The sequence below is a fragment of the Pan troglodytes genome, chromosome 7 (assembly GCF_028858775.2).
Source record: "Pan troglodytes isolate AG18354 chromosome 7, NHGRI_mPanTro3-v2.0_pri, whole genome shotgun sequence".
Classification (NCBI taxonomy): Eukaryota; Metazoa; Chordata; class Mammalia; order Primates; family Hominidae; genus Pan; species Pan troglodytes.
In genome coordinates, this window is record NC_072405.2 from 105,316,957 (window position 1) to 105,338,011 (window position 21,055).

Genomic DNA, 21,055 nt, shown 5'->3' on the forward strand with positions numbered 1-21,055 from the left:
GGCTGGCACTTCACACCCATTAGGATGGCTACCATAGAAAAACAACAACGACAAAAAACCAGTACATAACCAGTGTTGGTGTGGGATATGGGGCAATTGGAATCCTTGTACTTTGCTGGTGGGATGTAAAATGGACAGCTGCTATGGAAAGCAGTATGGCAGTTACTCAAAAAATTAAATATAGAATTACAATTTTATCTAGTAATTCCACTTCTGGGTATGTACACTAAAGAATTGAAGGCAGGGACTCAAATATTTTACACCCATGTTCATAGCAGCACTATTTGGAATGTTTTGGAAACAACCCAAATATCTATTGATTAATAATTGGCTAAATAAAATGTGGTACATACATACTATGGGATATTTCCTAGCCTTAAAAAGGGATGGAATTCTGATACATGCCATATTATGCATGAGCCTCAAAGACATTGTACTAAGTAAAATAAGCCAGATACAAAAGGACAAATATGGCATGATTCCACCTATACGAGGTATGAAGAATAGTCAAATACCTAGAGACAAAAAGTAGAACAGTGCTTACCAGGGCCTGGGGGAAGGGACAAATTGGGAGTTATTGTTTAATGGGTAGAAAGTTTCTGCTTGGGATGATGAAAAAGTTCTGGAGATGAATAGTGGCGATGGTTGCACACAGTGTGAATGTACTTAAGACCACTGAACTGTCCATTTAACAACCAGTGTTGGCGCGGATATGGGGAAATTGGAACCTTTGTGCTTTGCTGGTGGGATGTAAATTGGTACAGCTGCTATGGAAAACAGTATGTCAGTTCCTCAAAAAATTAAATGTAGAATTACAATTTTATCTAGTAATTCCACTTCTGAGTATGTACACAAAAGAATTGAAAGCAGGGATTCCAATATTGATTAGTTAAATGGTTAAAATGGTAAATTTTATGTTAAGTATATTTTACCACAATAAAAATAGATAGATAAATAGAGTGGATGTAGCAACATTTTAATCATTGAACCTAAGTGGAATACAGGTATTCATTGTACTATTCTTTTCATTTTTCTCAATATGTGAAAAATTTTGTGATGTTTGGGTGGAGTTAGATATAGAAACAATTTACAGTTTATCCCATTTGCAGGATTTTTCCCAGCTCCAAGCTCTTTCAGGATAACAAACGCCTCAGACTAAATCCCCCCAAAGCTTCTCAGCTCACTTGTTAAAAATGTCCTTCCAAAAACTTTAATATTAATTAGCTGGGCAATATAAATCAAAGTCTATTTGTCCAACATAATTTTACAGGCATGTCCTTTTATAACCTTTTTAGAATTCACAAAACAAAATAAACGATTAACAAATGTAAAACATTTGATGGATTTGTGCTGCCAACAGAATAATATCCAGAGATGTCTGTAAGGTCTGTATGGTCTTTACGGCCTGAGTCAAACTTCTTTCTTAGCTTCATCTAACTTCTTCCCATGCAGGCTGTTTATCCATTGCAAGAGTATCTGGAAATCTTTGTACTCTTCAGAGAATGCCTTACAATTCCATGATAAGATGTATAAATGGGTGGATTTGCAGAAAATGTAATCATAGATAGAGATGTAGCATTAGATAGATAGATAGAGAGAGAGAGAGAGAGAGAGAGAGATACCTTCATGATGAACCCATATGTCTATCCATTTGTCTTCTCATGACCCCATATCACTTTGACCTCGTCTTATATCATCACATCTTCCTTTTCTGACTCTGGACTTCCTACTTCTCTCTTATAAGGACCTTTGTGATTACATTGGGTCACCTAGACTAGCCCCTGCCTGCTTTGCTGATAAGGAAACTGAAATTCAGATTGGTAAAGTGAAAATGACTTATCCAAGATCATGCAGGTGAGTCTGTTTCTGCCTCTTTGTATGGAATACTTTGCTACACTTACAAAAAAATTGTGAAGTTGTGTACCAGTATGTTCTTATAAGTATTCTTCTCCTCTTTATCATCTTTGAATTACCTTAATTTGATCCCCTGGATTGTGGTAAAAAGCATTCTTATTAATTTAGGAGGAATATTCTAATGATCCATTATGTGTTATCTGTGGACCTGTGGCAGTTTCTCCAATAATGGTGCTCTTAGTCCTATAATAGCCAATGATGGTGACTGGCTGTCCTTAGGAGCAGTGGCATATGCCTGAGAGATGGTTGGAGGAGCAAATACTTTAGTTTGGAGTCACAGAACAGAATGAATGTATTTAATTCTACAGCTGTGATCTCATTAGTATCTCGCCTAACCAACAAACTGCACCAGGCAGAACATGCTTCAGCTTTTTACCCAGCAACTGTCAAGATGCCTTTGTGGAGCTCTTTATCTACAGGCACAATTTCATTGCTCTGTAGGGTATGGTTCATGGGTGCCACTTACTTAAGAAGCCAGATGGGCTAGCAAAGGCATTTCAAATATCAGTGATGTACAGTGTTGGACATATTCCAGTAAAAATAAGTTAACTAACATACATTGAGTGCTTCTATGTTCCAGGCACTATTCTAAGTGCTTTCTATAGTCTTCAAAAAACCCAGTAAGGCAGATACTATTCTTATCCTGATTGTGGAGGTGTAGCAACAAAGATAAAGAGAAGTTAAGCCACTGATTCAAAAACAACAGCCAGTAAGTAGCAAAGCTGGGATTTGAATCCAGAAAATCTGGGCCCAGAGTTTGTGCTTTTAAATTTTTATGTTCTTCTGCCTCCTCTGTAACTGTTAAATTGATATAATGGATAATTCTACATTAGAACCATGTTGTTATCCAATCTTCTGAAGGAAAATTTGCCTCCCCTCTTTATTTTGCTCCATCAAGGTGTTATTGGATAATGTCCTTTCTGGATCCCACAATTCAGAGTCAGCTCCAAGATTTCTGTTGCTATGGAAAATTTCTGGCTGAATGCAGTCTTTCCTATGCTGATTGGTAAATCACTTGTAACTTCTCCAAGCAATGCATTGCTAGAAAGGAATTATCATCCCAACTCACTGATCCCCCTCCTTGGAGGTGAAGCCTTGTGGGCTGGCCTGGCCTGATTGACCCTAAAGGCCTGGGCAGGAAGCCAGAGGTTCTTACCCACACTTAATGACAGGGGAGACAAGACACCCAGAGCAGCCAGGGGGTAGCCAGCGAACTCAAGACTTTTATTCTAACAAGTAGCATTGAGATAGGTAGGGAGAGATGAAGCAGAGAGGAATGAGATTAGAAGGCCAGTGAAGACAGGAGCAAGAAGAGGCAAGCCAAAAGGAGTCATTGGAAGGCATTCCAGGCAATTCTGAGCAACTCTATGCAAGATCAGAGACAGGAAGCTGTTGCCAGATGCACAGACAAGTTGGAATACACTTCACAAACATCACAGAAAATATAAAACTCTATTCAAATCCTTACTGACATATGTATCCTTTAAATACACGTGTAATCTCAGTATGATCGATTCTGTGCACTCTTTTTACTTGGTGTTTATAAAGTGGTTCCAAGAAGCCACATACTGCACATTCCTGGATTATAGTTTGATGACATTCTTTCCTCTTGCTGTTTAGCCATTTGCTTGTTCTTGAGATGGTTCCAGCATCTTGCTCGTGTAGGTAGTGCCTTGGTAAGGTGTTGTGGAAATGTGCCTGCCAAAGCAGCATTCCTCCAGGCACACACACACCTGCCTGCTCATCGTGGGCACCAGTATCTTAACCAAAATAGTCATCTGGGATCCACCATGGCCAGCTGTCCACCTCTAACAATAACCAAAGGGGTCCTGGAACTCAGGACCTTATAAAAACCTCAGAGGATTAACTGAGAAAGACCAAGCCCAGATTATAAAAGAATAAAAACATATTATTTACCATTATCATACAAATGACCATATATTATATGAGTTTTAAAATACTGTTTAGTGGGCTCCTATGTTCACTTTATATCCTCCAGCTATGGATAAGCCTTTTGTCCCCGCTTCCAGTATGGTTCTTCTGCTTTTGCATCCTGATTCTGCTGGTTTCACTCCTCTGCTTAAAACCTCCCATTGATTCCTACTGTTCTTAGAAAGAAACCCATGCTTCCAACTATGGCGGACAGAATAATGGCCCCTCAAAGGTGTCCACCTCCTAATCCTTGGAACCTAATTATGCTATTTTACATGGCCGAAGGGGCTTTGCATATGTGCTTAAGTTAAAGACTAAGTGTGCAAAGGCCTCTGCTTTTGTATGTAATTGTAATGGGTTGAATAGTGGCCCTCAGAAAGATATGTTCAAATCTGAACCCCCAGAACCTGTGGATTTGACCTTATTTAAAAAACCGTTCTTTGCAGATACAATGACATGAAAGGTCTCAAGATGAGATCATCATGGGTTTAGGGTGGGCCCTAATCTAGTGACAGGTGTCCTTATAAGAGAAAGGCAGAGGAGATTTAAGATGCAGAGACACAGGGGGGAGACTGGAGCTCCACTGACACAAGCCAGTGAACTCCTACAGTCACCAGAAGCTAGAAAGGCAAGGAAGGATTCTCTCCTGGAGACTTCAGAGAGAGCTTGAACATTCTGGCCTCTAAAACTATGAGAGAGTAGATTTCTGCTGTCTTTAAGCCATTCAGTTTGTGACAATCTGTTCTGGCAGCCACAGGAAACCAACACAACAATCTTCCCTACACTCCTCTGTTACACCATAAGCCATTAAGATCCTGTTTGCCTACCACATTGCAGACAAAAGACACCTTGCCATCCTGCTCCCTCCTGTCCCTCCATGCTCCTGCTGATTCCTCTCTCTCCTCCCCAGTGCTTTGATGACCCATTAGTATATATTTCTCTGTGTGACTTTGCTTTTAGCACACACAGTACAAACATTAAGATTAAAAACAAACAGCACTAAGATTAAAAATGTTTAGCAACCAGGATGCCCCATGGGCTGACAAATCTGAATGGACGCCAGTTGCCACGATGGAGCAAAGTCCAGATGGCCCACTGCCAGGCCAGGCATTGCCCCTTTAGGTGCTGGATCCTGGCCAGCAGATATTGGCAAGACTCCTGGTGTTAATTCTCACTGTATACCAGGGCCTGTGCTGAGTAGACGATCTCTTTGAGACCACCACAGTCCTACGGGTGAGGAAACTGAGACTGACTGAAGTTCAGTGATGTGCCGGAGGTCACACAGGTTGTCAGCAAGTGGCAGAGGAAGGGCTGGAAACCTGGTGGCCTGACTTTAGTCTGATTTTTTGTGGGGAGTGTGAGGAAAATCCTGGAGAGAATCATTTCTCTATGGAGTAGGGAATACTTAAAAAAGATGTGTCATCAGTCTAGGGGCCTTCGAAAATTAAATTATTTACTTCAGACAAATGGTGCCAGAGGGGATAGTAGCTGACTCATCATTCAGTCCCCACTGGAGCTGCAGGTATAAGCGCTGGGAGGGAGGTCTCATGGAGGAATGATCAACTCTGCGCCATCCCCATCCCAGGGAGAGGAGAGCTCAGAGCTTATGATACAGTGAGGTGCAGAGTACGCAGAGTCTGAGGGACCTTCCAGGGGTCAGGAATTGTATCCAGGTCCCGGGAGGTGAGAACTTGGCGGGATTTCTTAAGCCCTGAGGCTTTCCTGCATTGACTCTTCTTGCCTTCAAGCCCTGCTTGCCTTCCTGAGGTCATCTGCAGTGAAGGCTTAGCCAGGAAAGGAAATAAGTGCTTTTGTTAGGAAAGAGCAAAGACTGCATTGGACAAGCAATCTGCACCTCCATCCTTGGACTAGAGAAGAGAAGTCAGAGATAAAATGAGTGGCATTGGCAAGAATCACATGAACCCGGGAGGCAGAGAGGTTGCGGTGAGCTGAGGTGGCGCGACTGCACTCCAGCCTAGGGGACAGAGAGAGACTCCATCTCAAAATTTGTAGGGACATGGATGAAATTGGAAACCATCATTCTCAGTAAACTATCGCAAGAACAAAAAACCAAACACCGCATATTCTCACTCATAGGTGGGAATTGAACAATGAGATCACATGGACACAGGAAGGGGAACATCACACTCTGAGGACTGTTGTGGGATGGGGGGAGGGGGGAGGGATAGCATTGGGAGATATACCTAATGCTAGATGACGAGTTAGTGGGTGCAGCACACCAGCATGGCACATGTATACGTATGTAACTAACCTGCACAATATGCACATGTACCCTAAAACTTAAAGTATAATAATAATAAAACAAACAAACAAACAAAAAATGAATGGTGTTGTCTTTAAAGGGAGAAGGGCCCTCAGTGGCCTGAGGCTTGCACAAGAGAAGAAAGGAGAAAGGTGGGGAGTGGGTGCCTCACCCTTAGCCAGAGGCATGGTCCCAGAAGTTTAACCACTGAACCCCAGTGGTTCCCTGACAGGCAGGTGGAGGTGAATGTGAGGGAGGCCCACAGGACCGCAAAAGCAGCTGGTGCTGTGAGTTCACCAGTAAGTGACTTTCCTGTGATTTCCCCGCTTATACCAAAAGCCATGTTTGCTGAAAGTCAATAGCATTTTCTGGAACTGCCTATGGAGGTGTACTTCACAGGAACTTTTAAATAACTTTAGTCCCAAGTGATTCATTATTCTATTCCATTAGTTAGTTGTTGGCAGATCTGTCACACCGTATACAAAAGCTGAGCTATTTCAGTGACTGTACTTATGAGTCATCTTGCTGACTTTCTGTATATATTTTCTACCACTGTTCTATAATCTCTTTCATTCACCCGGTATATACAGGTGATAATTATGTTCTTTCCTTTTCCCATATTTTTCTTTCTGTGAGATTAAAATAGCAACATTAACAAAAAAGTCAGGTATGGTTTTCTTTAACATATTGTTGAGATTTATGAAATGGACTTTGATACCAGTGCTTCAAATTAGATCTGAAATGAAAAATAAGCTAATATAAATGTTCTCCTGAGATTTGCAGAAAATAATACGTGAAAGCGTCTCGAAATTAGCCAGGCGTGGTGGCAGGTGTTTGTAATCCCAGCTAGTCGGGAGGCTGAGGCAGGTGAATCGCTGGAACCTGGGAGGCGGAGGTTGCAGTGAGCTGAGATCACACCACTGCACTCCAGCCTGGGGGATAGAGCAAGACCGTTTAAAAAAAAAAAGTGTCTATTGAGATAGGCTTGCATTTGAAGGGCCAAGCAAATCATGTACTCAACTTGCCAAATTGCCAACTCTTCAAAAATTCTTTTTATGTTTAATCAAATTTATTCATCATTTCTACTGGAGTCTAAAAAGTTTGTCTTGAACACCTCAATATTTGTCAGCACCAAGAAGGCTGAAGGGTCTTATTTAGGAAGGAGAGAGGGAAAAATTATAGTGACCCAAGAAAAGATGGATCTGTATGACTGAGATGACTGCAAGCCACATGTTCCACTTACTATGCTATTTCTGGAAGGCATCCCTTGGCAACTTTTAAATGTTATATTATCATTTCTTGGAGACTTCTCTAGCTGTTTAAATGTGGTGAGAAGATGACAGAGTTATAACAGGAGAAGGAAGAGTCTTGCTTCTCTGATTGAAAACTGTTTCTCCATTTCCCTTCTTTTTTTTTTTTTTCAGTCCTTGAAACTTTCTCCAGTTGACTCAGCCACACTGGTTGGAGCTCTGTTGCACATACTCAGAGGAACGCACACTTCTCCATTCAAACGACTGCATCAGGAAGTTAGAAGCATAACTTTGGCTCAGTCGAGGCTTTTCTAGCCACGTATTTCACATACACGAGCTGTCAGACCTCGGATGAGGGTCTTTACGCAGCTTCAAGGTATCTTTTCAGTTGCTCCAAACATGACTGCTTGGCAGATAGTTTTGAGAGAAGGTGTGACCTCAGAGTGTGAGAGCTGCTCACTTGTTCAGGCAGGTGCCCTAAAATGACACATGTCCGCCGGGCGCGGTGGCTCACGCCTGTAATCTCAGCACTTTGGGAGGCTGAGGCGGGTGGATCCCCTGAGGTCAGGAGTTAGAGACCAGCCTGACCAACATGGTGAAAACCCGTCTCTACTAAAAACACACAAATTAGCCGGGGGTGGTGGCACGTGTCTGTAATCCCAGCTATTCGGGAGGCTGAGGCGGAAGAATCGCTTGAACCGGGGAGGCGGAGGTTGCAGTGAGCCAAGATCGCGCCACTGCACTCCAGCCTGGGCGAAAGAGCGAAACTCCATCTCAAAACAAAACAAAACAAAACAAAACCAAAAAAAGAACAAACAAAAGTGACAGATGTCTACAAGCCAACACTTAAGGAATGCTCAACAGCTGGAATATTCTCAGTTTTTAAAGTTTTTTTTTTTTTTTTTTCTAGATGCCGCAGATGGTGATTTGTTCTTCAGCCATGATCACTGGGGCCTGGATCATGCTTTTTACAAGTGACTGCACTCGCTACTTTTGTGTTTTGTTTGAGATAGGATCTTGCTCTGTCATCCAGGCTGGAGTGCAGTGGTGCGATCATGGCTCACTGCAGCCTCAACCCCCTGGGCTCAAGCGATCCTCCCACCTCAGCCCCCCAAGTAGCTGGGACTACAGGTGAATGCCAACACAACCAGCTAATTTTTCTTTTTTTTAGAGACGGGGTCTTTCTGTGTTGCTCAGGCTAGTCTTGAATTTCTGCACTCAAGTGATCCTCCTGCCTCGGCCTTCCAAAGTGCTGGAATTACAGGTGTGAGCCACTGTGCCCAGCCTAACCACATTGAAGGCTGAGTTTAACCATATTTTGAAGTAAAAAGTACATGTATTTAAGAGAACTGAAAGTGACTCTGTGTGACTGGATTATTGTGTTGACACTATTAGTTAGAAGCCTTGGTTGAAATCAACAGAAAACCCAACTTACGCTGACTTAAACAATAAAAAGAATTCATGGTCTCACCTAAAAAGTCAGGAGGCAGTTCAGGCTCTAGATAAGGCTTGATTAAGGATCTTGTTTCTTTTCCTCTCTTTGTTCTGGCTTCCACTGTATGAACTGCATCCTAGGGCAGTCTTCCTTCAAAGTCCCAAAGCAGATGCCAACAGTCCTGGGATCATATGTTTCCTTGTTCATGACAGCGAGAGAGAGAACCTCTCTGCCCTCAGATGTCAGATAAATTCCTGGGCTTCATACTAATGGGATTGGTGGCTGTATCCAGGAGCATGGGATACCCTGCTGAGCATAGATCAGCTCATCACTGGAGTTGCGGGGGAATTAATCCCATCCAGATTATGCTTGCCTTGCTGAGAGTGGGTTTGAATGGTTATGCAAAGGAAAATTAGGGTGTTGTTTTAGAAAGAGTAAATGGATGCAAGGAGGCAAAAAATACCAACACTCTCTATTGAGTGTACTGGTAGAAAAACTGTGAGGTCCCTGGAAAGGTGGGCTGAGGAGTGAGGGTGGATTTTAAAGAGTCTGAACTTGAAATCTTTGAAAGACTTTAGTCAGCGATTATCACCCAACATCCACAGAAAGCTCTCCAGGGATATTTAATATCCAATAATCTTTTTACAAATAAAGCTTTTTGTATGTGTGGTTGTACAAGTTAAATGTCTGGATAGTGAGTAGATGAATGCCTGTTATTTTGGGCATTGCACTTTTGTTATGTTTGGAATATTTCACAATTAAAAAGTGAACGCAATGCACAGGCTTGACAGATATTACCAGTGTTCACCAGTGTATCATTTTTTCTCCTTCCTGGGTGCAGGAAGACTGCACTTCTTAGCTTGCCTTTTAGTTAGACAGGCCGTATGACTAGGCTGTGGACAAAAATGACATATGTCTCTTCCGGGCCAAGGCAGCAAAAATTCCTATGCAAACTTTCAGTTCTCTCTTCTCCTTCAGAGTGATAGTGGAGGCCAGATATTAAGATGGTGGAGTTGTAACAACAAAGCAGCCTGGATCACTGAGTCACTGCATGGATGTCAGCTGCTTTGGAGAGCCAGTAGATGTTCTGATTATTGATTTCCATGTGTTCAAACTCCCCAAAAAACTTAGTAGTTTCAAGCAACAATTTACTATTATCTCTTATGATTCTGTGTCGGCTGACTGGGCTAAGCTTGGCAGTTCTTGCTTGGGTCTTTCATCTGATTGCCGTCAGGTGTTGACTGGAGCTGCAGTCACCCTAACAACTCATCTGATCTGGATCTCCAAAGTGGCTCACTTGTCTGGCTGTAATTAATGCTGGCTATTGACTGAGTGTAAGGAAGCTGTCAACTGGAGCACCTATGTGGCTTTAGAGTCTCACTGCATGGGTTCTGGGTTCCCACCAGATGCATCCCAAGAGTGAGTATTCCAAGAGACCAAGATGGGATTCAAAAAGCTTCTTACAAGCTACCCCTGGATGTCCTGGAACATCCTTGCTGCCATATTCTGTTGGTCAAGGCAAGTCACTAAGGCCAGTTCAGGTTCAAAGGGAGGGGAATTAGACTCCTAACGTTGGTGCAATGAGTAGCATATGTCACAGAGTGGGAAAGTATTAATAATGGTTATCTTTTATTATCTACTGCACCTAACTTACAGCTGACTTTGGGTGAGAAATAAATTTTATGTGTTAAGCCATTGAGATGTCCAGTGTTTTTTGTTGCCTCACCATCAGCCTAGCCTAAGCTGATTAATAAAATGGGAATTGTAGACAATATAGAAAAGACTTAAAAAAAATTACTATGGTTACCCTTTTATGTAATTTCTCCTGCTCTTTTTTTTTTTTTTTTTTTTTTTTTTGAGATGGAGTCTCTCTCTGTCATCAGGCCAGAGTGCAGTGGCACAATCTTGGCTCACTGCAACCTCTGCCTCCCAGGTTCAAGTGATTCTTCTGCCTCAGCCTCTCGAGTAGCTGTCCTGTTCTTTTTTTATAGATATTTTTTATATATTGTTATCATGCTATATAGATAGGTTTGTAGTTTTTATCACTTAGTATTATAATATAAATGTATCCCTTTTCTGTCAGAAGTCTTAGTAAAGACTTCGAATTACTGCATAATATTTCATTGTGACAAAGTATTCAACTGCTCTCAAATAGACGTTTAGTGTTTCCCACTTATTAATGGTATTAGAATACTGCAAAAAACACCTTTGAGCATAAAGCATCTTTTTTTTTTAAATTATACTTTAAGTTTTAGGGTACATGTGCACAACGTGCAGGTTTGTTACATATGTATACATGTGCCATGTTGGTGTGCTGCACCCATTAACTCGTCATTTAACATTAGGTATATCTCCTAATGCTATCCCTCCCCACTACCCCCACCCCACTACAGGCCCCGGTGTGTGATGTTCCCCTTCCTGTGTCCATGTGTTCTCATTGTTCAATTCCCACCTATGAGTGAGAACATGGGGCTGTTTGGTTTTTTGTCTTTGCGATAGTTTGCTGAGAATGATGGTTTCCAGCTTCATCCATGTCCCTACAAAGGACATGAACTCATCATTTTTTATGGCTGCATAGTATTCCAAGGTGTGTATGTGCCACATTTTCTTAATCCAGTCTATCATTGTTGGACATTTGGGTTGGTTCCAAGTCTTTGCTATTGTGAATAGTGCCGCAATAAACATATGTGTGCATGTGTCTTTATAGCAGCATGATTTATAATCCTTTGGGATGGCTGGGTCAAATGGTATTTCTAGTTCTAGATCCCTGAGGAATCGCCACACTGACTTCCACAATGGTTGAACTAGTTTACAGTCCCACCAACAGTGTAAAAGTGTTCCTATTTCTCGACATCCTCTCCAGCACCTGTTGTTTCCTGACTTTTTAATGATTGCCATTCTAACTGGTGTGAGATGGTATCTCCATAAAGCATCATTTCTTATAATAGTTTCTTAGTTTGGGCTGCTATAACAAAATACCATAAACTGGGTGGCTTATCAACAACAGAAACATATTTTTTACACTTCTGGAAGTTGGAAGTCTCAAATAAGGGTTCCAGCATAGTTGGGTTCTGGCAAGAGTTGTATACTGCCTGCTTCTTGGATCCTCCCATTGTGGAAAGAGGCTCAGAGAGCTCTCTGGGGTCCTTTATATAAGGGCACTAGTCCCATTTATGACTAGTTCCATTAATGACCTCATTAACTCTCAAAGGCTCAAACTCCTAATTCTATCACATTGGGGGTTAAGATTCTAACATGAATTTGGGGGTGACACAAATATTCAGTTCATAACAGACAGATTATATTTGTTCATCTTTGTATCTTTGATTTTGAAAGATTTTATTCTTAAAATTTTCTTGCAAGCACCCTTAACTCTATTCTCCTTCCCCATCTCTTTGTAGACAATGCTCAAATTTGTATTTTCAGTCCTGATCTCTCCCCTCACTCTAGACTTGATATTGCTATGTGAGATCACTAATAGATGTTTCAAACTAAGTATGTCAAATGATTCTTGATTCCTAGGTGACATCATGCTGCCTATCATCTTTATTTCCTTTATTGTACTCACCACTGTCTGTCTTTTCTCTCCTTGCTAGAATGTGAGCTCCATGAGGACAGGGACTCTGTGTGTTTCTCCTACCTGCCCTACCCCAGGCCATCCCCAACTCTAGGAACAACACTTAGTTCATAGCAGGCAATAGATATTTGTAAATAAATGAATGAATTGATATATAAATAAATAAGATGAATTTACTCTGTATTTTCTTTCCACTCCAACTTTATCCCCAAGTGGAAGATTTCCATGATAATTTTGGTCTTCAAATTCATGATGAACATATTTTTATTTCTCTTTACAACCACAGTGCTCCATTTCTGGGAAAGTTGAATGTGTATCAGGACTCTTCTTGTAGGAAAGCAGAGACAAGGTGAAGATATGCTGGAGATGAAATGGGAGAGAAACAACAGGAGAAAAGTTCAGTAAACGGAGAAAGTGGGAAGAAGGTGTTGCATAGTGGGAAGAGGTCATTCGTAACTTTGCATCGCCATCAGAAAGCTATTTAATTTAGTGTTTTCCAGATCAAAATTTCCTTTCTAACACTTAGGAATTTTGGCCCTCGTTTTAGAAACAGACCTTTGCACCAAGTCCTGTGGTCTCTGGCTATAAGCCTCTCTGCCTTTTGCCTCTGTTCCCTGTTTCTTGGCTGCCTTGCCCTTAGTTTCATTTCCAAATTTTGGTTTCCTTTCCTAAAAGATGACTTGCCTTATGTGTGAGTCATAATGCAATGGCGATTGTATGTGCTGAGGCCCAATTGAGGTAGAATGGGCAAACTGCTCTGCAAGGAACACAGACCCTTCTCTGAGGCACTACTGGTCCAGCCACCTTCTCCTCTATCCAGCCATGCCTGCCTGTCCTGGTGCCCACCAGGCCTGGTGGCTGAATTTGAGCTAAGAAGTGGAGAAACATGTGGGTGAATTTGGGTAGAAGTCAGGGCTGGAGATGAGTGTAGGGGATAGCTTCACACAGAGTCAAAGGGAGACCAGGTGAGGAGTGGGATTGGGTGGCTACAACTGAATGACAGTGTGTTTACATGGCATTTGTCCTGTTTGTGAACAGCCCTTGTGAGTTCTCAACTTTAGGAATATAAAGTCATTGAAGAGGCACAAAGATGGTGGAAAGACCTTTGCAAGAATTGGCCAGGGACCTGTGAATCAGACACATCAAGGATTAATATACCACTTCCTGCCTTTTCACATGAGTGGTAAAAATTTATATTTTCTTAGTAATTTCAACAGCAGCAACATTTGCTACTGCAACTATTGCCAACACATCCTCTGTTTATTGAGCATCTACTATTTGCTAGGTGCCGTGCTGTGTGCTTTGCTTAATATTATCACTAATCTTTATAATCATAGGGGATAGGGACTGTTTTCCTCATTTTATAAATTTTACAAATAAAGAAACTGAGGTGCAGGCCAGGCGTGGTGGCTCACGCCTGTAATCCCAGCACTTTGGGAGGCTGAGAAAAAAAAAGAAAGAAAGAAATTGAGGTGCAGAGCAATTAAGCCACTTACACAGAGTTAGCCAACTAAAAACTTATAGAATCAGATTTTGAATCTAGGTCTCTCTGGCTTTAAACTATAAAAGTTTTTATTTAAAAATACATTTTAAAAATAAAATCATGCTTAAATTTCATGTATTTGCATGGGAATATAAATGACATATTTATGCCAGTACTCTAGAAAAATATATTGCTATTTATTTATTTATTTTGAGATAGAGTGTCACTCTGTTGCCCAGGCGGGAGTGCACTGGTGTGATCTCAGCTCACTGCAACCTCCGCCTCCCAGGTTCAAGCAGTTCTCCTGTTTCAGCCCCCTGAGTAGCTGGGACTATAGGTGTATGCCACCATGCCCAACTAATTTTTGTATTTTTAGTAAAGACAGGGTTTTATCTTGTTGGCCAGGCTGGTCTTGAACTCCTGACTTCAGGCAATCTGCTCGCCTTGGCCTCCCAAAGTGCTGGGATTACAGGCGTGAGCCACCACACCCAGCTTGCTTTTTATTATTTTATTTCATTTTATTTTATTATTTTTGAGATGGAGTCTAGCTCTGTCACCAGGCTGGAGTGCAGTGGCGCGATCTCGGCTTACTGCAACCTCTGCCTCCTGGGTTCAAGTGATTCTCTTGCCTCAGCCTCCGGAGTAGCTGGGATGACAGGCGTGTGCCGCCACACCCAGCTAATTTTTGTATTTTTAGTAGAGACGGGGTTTCACCGTGTTGGCCAGGACAGTCTTGATCTCCTGACCTCATGATTTGCTCACCTTGGCCTCCCAAAGTGCTGGGATTACAGGCGTGAGCCACCACACACAGCCCGGCTTGCTTTTTAAATAGATTCACTTGGCAACATTTGGATTTAAGGTTTCTGTTGAATTTTATTTAATCTGGCACCAATTTTTAAAAACCTAATACAGTGTTCTAACTTTGCATATTTTATACTTATTTTGAGCTAGTTTCATAGGACATAAGCTTGTTAAATAACTGCTTGTTGAGGTTAATGTTTTGCCATTTATAGGCTTTAATGTTGAGGAATACAGCATTTGCTGTGTATTTTTCCTCTAATGGCAGGGGAGGTAATGTTCCAATAATTTAGAAATTTTCTATGGAAGAAAGCAGCTGGTATGGTGTGGCTGTGTTCCCACCCAAATCTCAACTTGAATTGTATCTCCCAGGATTCCCATGTGTTGTAGGAGGGACCCAGGGGGAGGTAATTGAATCACGGGGGCGGTCTTTTCCTTGCTGTTCTCTTGATAGTGAATAAGTCTCACAAGATCTGATGAGTTTATCAGGGGTTTTCACTTTTGCTTCCTTCTCATTTTCTCTTGCCGCTACCATGTAAGAAGTGCCTTTTGCCTCCCACCGTGATTCTGAGGCCTCCCCAGCCATGTGGAACTGTAAGTCCAATTAAACCTCTTTTTCTTTCCAGTCTCGGGTATGTCTTTATCAGCAGCGTGAAAACGGACTAATATACTAAATTGGTACCAGTAGAGTGGAGCACTGCTGAAAAGACACCCGAAAATGTGGAAGCGACTTTGGAAGTGGGTAACAGGCAGAGGGTTGGAACAGTTTGGAGGGCTCAGAAGAAGACAGGAAAATGTGGGAAAGTTTGGAACTTCCTAGAACCTTATTGAATGGCTTTGCCAAAATGCTGATAACAATATGAACAGTAAGGTCCAGGCTGAGGTGGTCTCAGATGGAGATGAGGAACTTGCTGGGAACTGGAGCAAAGGTGACTCTTGTTATGCTTTAGCAAAGAGACTGGTGACATTTTGCCCCCGCCCTAGAGATTTGTGGAACTTTGAACTTGACAGTCATGATTTAGGGTATCTGGTGGAAGAAATTTCTAAGCAGCAAAGCACGCAAGAGGTGACTTGGGTACTATAAAAGGCATTCAGTTTTATAAGGGAAACAGCATAAAAGTTCAGGAAATTTGCAGCCCAATGATGCAGTAGAAAAGAAAAACCCATTTTTTGAGGAAAAATTCAAGCCAGCTGCAGAAATTTGCAGAAGTAGCAAGAAGCCTAATGTTAATCCCCAAGACCATAGGGAAAATATCTGCAGGCCATGTCAGAGACCTTCACAGCAGCCCCTCCCATCACAGGCCCAGAGGCCCAGGAAGAAAAAGTGGTTTCATGGGCCAGGCCCAGGGTCCCTGTGCTGTGTGTAGCCTAGGGACTTGGTGCCTTGTATTCCAGCCACTCCAGCCATGGCTGAAAGGGGCCAATGTAGAGCTCGGGCTGTGGCTTCAGAGGGTGGAAGCCCCAAGCTGTGGCAGCTTCCATGTGGTGTTCAGCCTGCGGGTGCACAGAAGTCAAGAATTGAGGTTTGGGAACCTCCACCTAGATTTCAGAGGAGTATGGAAATGCTTGGATGCCCAGGCAGAAGTTTGCTGCAGGGCAGAGGCCCTCAAGGATAACCTCTGCTAGGGCAGTGCAGAAGGGAAATGTGGGATTAGAGCCCTTACGCAGATCCCCCACTGGGGCTCTGCCTAGTGGAGCTCTGAGAAGACGGCCACCATTCTCCAGATCCCAGGATGGTAGATCCACCGGCAGCTTGCATCATGCACCTGGAAAAGGCACAGACACTCAATGCCAGCCCGTGAAAGCAGCCAGGAGGGAGGCTTACTCTGCAAAGCCACGGGGGTGGAGCTACCCAAGACCATGGGAACCCACCTTTTGTGTCAGCATGACCTGAATGTGAGACCTGGAGTCAAAAGAGATCATTCTGAAGCTTTAAAATTTGACTGTCCTGCTGGGTTTCAGACTTGCATGGGCCTTGTAACCCCTTTGTTTTGGTCAATTTCTCCCATTTGGAACAGATTTACCCAATACCTGTACCCCCATTGTATCTAGGAAGTAACTAGCTTGCTTTTGATTTTACAGGCTCATAGGCGGAAGGGACTTGCCTTGTCTCAGATGAGACTTTGGAGTGAGGACTTTTGAGTTAATGCTGAAATGAGTTAAGACTTTGAGGGACTGTTGGGAAGGCATGATTGGTTTTGAAATGTGAGGACATGAGATTTGGAGGGTCCAGGGGCAGAATGATATGGTTTGGCTTTGTCCCCACCCAAATCTCATCTTGAATTGTACTCCCAGAATTCCCATGTATTGTGGGAGAAACCCGGTGGGAGATAATTTGAATCATGGGGGCAGTTCCCCCATACTGTTTTTGTGGTAGTGAATAAGTCTCATGAGATCTGATGGTTTTATTAGGGGTTTCCGCTTTTGCATCTTCCTCATTTTCTCTTGCTGTCACCATCTAAGAAGTGCCTTTTGTCTCCCGCCATGATTCTGAGGCTTCCCCAGCCACGTGGAACTGTAAGTTCAATTAAACCTCTTTTTCTTCCCAGTCTCGGGTATGTCTTTATCAGCAACGTGAAAATGGACTAATAAAGCAGCTATTGTGTATTTTTGTGTATGAGTATTTGAATTGGATCCAAAATGTACCCATGATTGTGTCTTGTGTTTTTCTAAAAAATAAAACAATACACACTTATTATAGAAGATTGGCTAGATACAAAGAAGAAAAAAGGAAAAGAAGCATGCTAGTCAGAGAAAAAACATTAATAGAGTGGTGTATTTTATATGGATTTTTATACTCAAGTTTACATATTTTACACATAATTTACTAATCTACTTAGAATGTATTTTATTGTAGGGTGTTAAGTCTTATGTTTTTGATAGGACAGAGGTGATTATAAACCTAGTTCCTTAGTTTCCGATATGACAAGTAAATGATGTCCCTGTTAGAAATATATAAACTTAGTTTGCAGTAAGGCAAATACTCAATTTATATTGATTGTTGGAAAAATTCACAGGATGCAACGTATACTAGATTTTTATGTTAAAATTCCCAAGATCAAGATCAAATTTCTGCCAAGAAAATTTAATTTTTAAAAATATTGATAAGTATCTCAGTTCAAATTTAAACATCACTTTTTGATTCTAAGGTGAAATAGCTTGACAGATGGTTAAAAGAGCAGTTGCCGAAGGAAAATGATTACAATAAATCTTTCAAGCGATGAATTTAATTGCCTGCCAAAAAATTTCTCAAATGACTCTCCAAGCTTAAATTTCAACCTCTCCAAGAGACATGTGCGTCATTTTTTTTTGAATGGATTTTATTTTTGGAGCAGTTTTATGTTCACAGTAATATTGAGTAGAAAGTTCAGAGTTCCCTGACCCCCGAAACACACAGCCTCCTCTACTATCAACATCCTGCACCAGAGTGATACAGTTGTTATTCATACAATCTATGAATCTACACTGACAAGTCAATATTACCTAAAGACCACAGTTTATGTTAGGGTTCACTCTTAGTGGTGTACATTCTATGGGTTTGGGCAAATGTCTGATGGTATGTGTTTACCATTACAGTATCATATGGAGTTGTTTTATTAAAAATCCTCTGTGCGGCTGGGCATGGTGGCTCACACCTGTAATCCCAACACTTTGGGAGGCCAAGGCAGGCTGATCTCGTGAGGTCAAGAGTTTGAGACCAGCCTGACCAACATGGAGAAACCCCATCTCTACTAAAAACACAAAATTAGCTGGGCGTGGTGGTGCATCCCAGCTGCTCGGGAGGCTGAGGCCGGGGAATTGCTTGAACCCGGGAGGTGGAGGTTGCAGTGAGCCAAGATCACGCCATTGCACTCCAGCCTGGGCAACAAGAGCAAAACTCTGTCTCAAAAAAAAAAAAAAAAAAAAAAAAATCCTCTGTGCTCTGACTATTCACCTCTCCCTTCCCCCAACACCTGGCAACCACTGATCTTTTCACTGTCTTGCTCTCTCTCTCTCTCTCTCTATATATATATGCACTATATATACATATATATGATGATATATATATGCTATATATATATAGGAGTACATATGTATGCTATATATGTGTGTGTGTGTGTGTGTGTATATATATATACTACATATACATATATATAGAAAGACAGTGAAAAGATCAGTGGTTGCCAGGTGTTGGGGGAAGGGAGAGGTGAATAGGCAGAGCACAGAGGATTTTTTTTTGCTATTATACATATATATACATATATTAGATATATATATATACATATATTAGATATATGTGTTTGTGTATATATATATATTAGAGACAGGGTCTTGCAATATGTGTATATTTTAGAGACAGTCTTGCTATGTTGCTCAGGCTGCACTTGAACTCCTGGGCTCAAGAGATCCTTCACCCCAGCCTTCTGAGTAGCTGGGATCACAGGTACAAGCCACCATGCCTGGTTTTGCAATATATTTAAAGGAACCTTCTATGTCATTTAACTGGGAAACTTTTCTAAACGGTTTTCTAAGAGCTGACTATAAGGGTCTTTGATAAGATGGCACAGAACTGGCCGGGCGTGGTGACTCATGCCTATAATCCCAGCACTTTGGGAGGCTGAGGCAGGCAGATCACTTGAGGTCAGGAGTTTGAGACCAGCCTGGCCAACATGGTGAAACCCCGTCTTTACTAAAAATACAAAAAATAAATTAGCCGGGCATTGTGGAGGGCACCTATAATCCCAGTTACTTGGGAGGCTTGAACCTGGAAGGTGGAAGTGGCAGAGAGCCACTGCATTCCAGCCTAGGCAACAGAGCGAGACTCTGTCTCAAACAAACAAACAAACAAACAAAAAGGCACAGAACTGTATTTCCATGCCCAGGGCCTTCTTGCTTCAAAGCAAAAAGTATGTGATGCTGCAATTTGGGGATGAGGCTATATGTTGGATTATTCTGTTTACATAATGAATTTTGTAAGGAATATAATATCTGATCCCACTTCATGCAGTCCAGGATTTGCAGCAAATATGGTTGTGCCAAAGTGGGTTGCAGGTCACAGTGGGCAGCAAAGCCACAAATGTTGCATATTGAAATGCTTAGAAAGATGTTGTGTGTACGATGGGTTATTTTCCCATAGCCAGGGAACATCTTGTCTTCTGTAAAAACAGTAAATTCACTTTCTGTTCTCTGGGGAATTAGAAAAAAAGTGTAAAATGTATTGCTGTTTAATCATATATCAGTCAGTTTAGGTCCATTTTGAGACTGAATATTTACAACAACTATCCTAGTTTGTCTTGCATTATTCAGAGCAGTTTATTTAGTGCTTTATATATTTTAACTGTTTTTTGGGAAATAGTTTCAAACTTACAGACAGGTTGCAAAAGTAGAAATAATATAAGGAACATTCATATACCCTTTACCCAGATTTACCCACTAACATTTTACTCCATTTGCTTTATCCTTTATGTATGTGAGTTTTCTCCTTTATATGTAATATTTAAATTATGTTATATATAACATTTATACACACATCATTTACCCTTAAATACACTAGTGCATACATCCTAAGAATAGGTACATTCTCTTATATAACCAGAACAGTAAATTTAACTTTGACATAACACTTTTATCTAATTTTCCATTCATGTTTAATTTTGTCAGTTGACCTGATATCGTCCTTTATAGCACCCTCCCCTTATAGTACAGGGTCCAGTCTAGGGTCAGGTATTGCTTTTTTTTTTTTTTTCCGAGAATACAGCCCCCTCCCCTTGGGCCGGGTGCGATGGCTCACGTCTGTAATCCCAGCACTTTGGGAGGCCGAGGCGGGCGGATCACAAGATCAGGAGATCGAGACTATCCTGACTAACACGGTGAAACCCCGTCACTACTAAAAATTCAAAAGAATTAGCCAGGCGTGGCGGTGGGCGCCTGTAGTCCCAGCTACTTGGGAGGCTGAGGCAGGAGAATGGCGTGAACCTGGGAAGTGGAGCTTGCAGTGAGCCAAGATCGCGCCACTGCACTCCAGCCTGGACGACAGAGCGAGACTCCGTCTCAAGAAAAAAAAAAAAAAAGTAATAATACGTATCCCTCCTCTTTAAAAAGTAGTATATTCAGATTTTTGCTTTTTTTTTTTTTTTTTTTTTTTTTTGAGACAGGGTCTCACAGTGTCACCCAGGCTGGAGTGCAGTGGCATGATGATGGCTCACTGCAGCCTTGACCTCTTGGGCTCAAGCAATTCTCCCACCTCAGCCTCCGGAGTAGCTGGAACCACAGGTGTGTGCCACCACACCCAGCTGATTTTTGTATTTGTTGTAGACACCGGGTTTTGCCATGTTGCCTAGGCTGGTCTTGAACTCCTGAGCTCAAACAGTCTCCCTGCCTTGGCCTCCCAAAGTGGTAGGATTATAGGTGTGAGCCAGCATGC

General features: G+C 41.8%; 1 protein-coding gene across 1 annotated transcript in view; it reads left to right on the forward strand.

The window, feature by feature from the left end:
• Positions 1-1,854, forward strand: part of NDUFAF6 (NADH:ubiquinone oxidoreductase complex assembly factor 6) — a 211,622-nt gene extending 209,768 nt beyond the window's left edge. Inside the window, exon 10 of the mRNA XM_063816423.1 lies at positions 1,745-1,854. The gene's annotated coding sequence lies outside the window, so the exon portion shown is untranslated. The remainder of the gene's footprint in view (positions 1-1,744) is intronic.
• Positions 1,855-21,055: the final 19,201 nt, after the last annotated feature.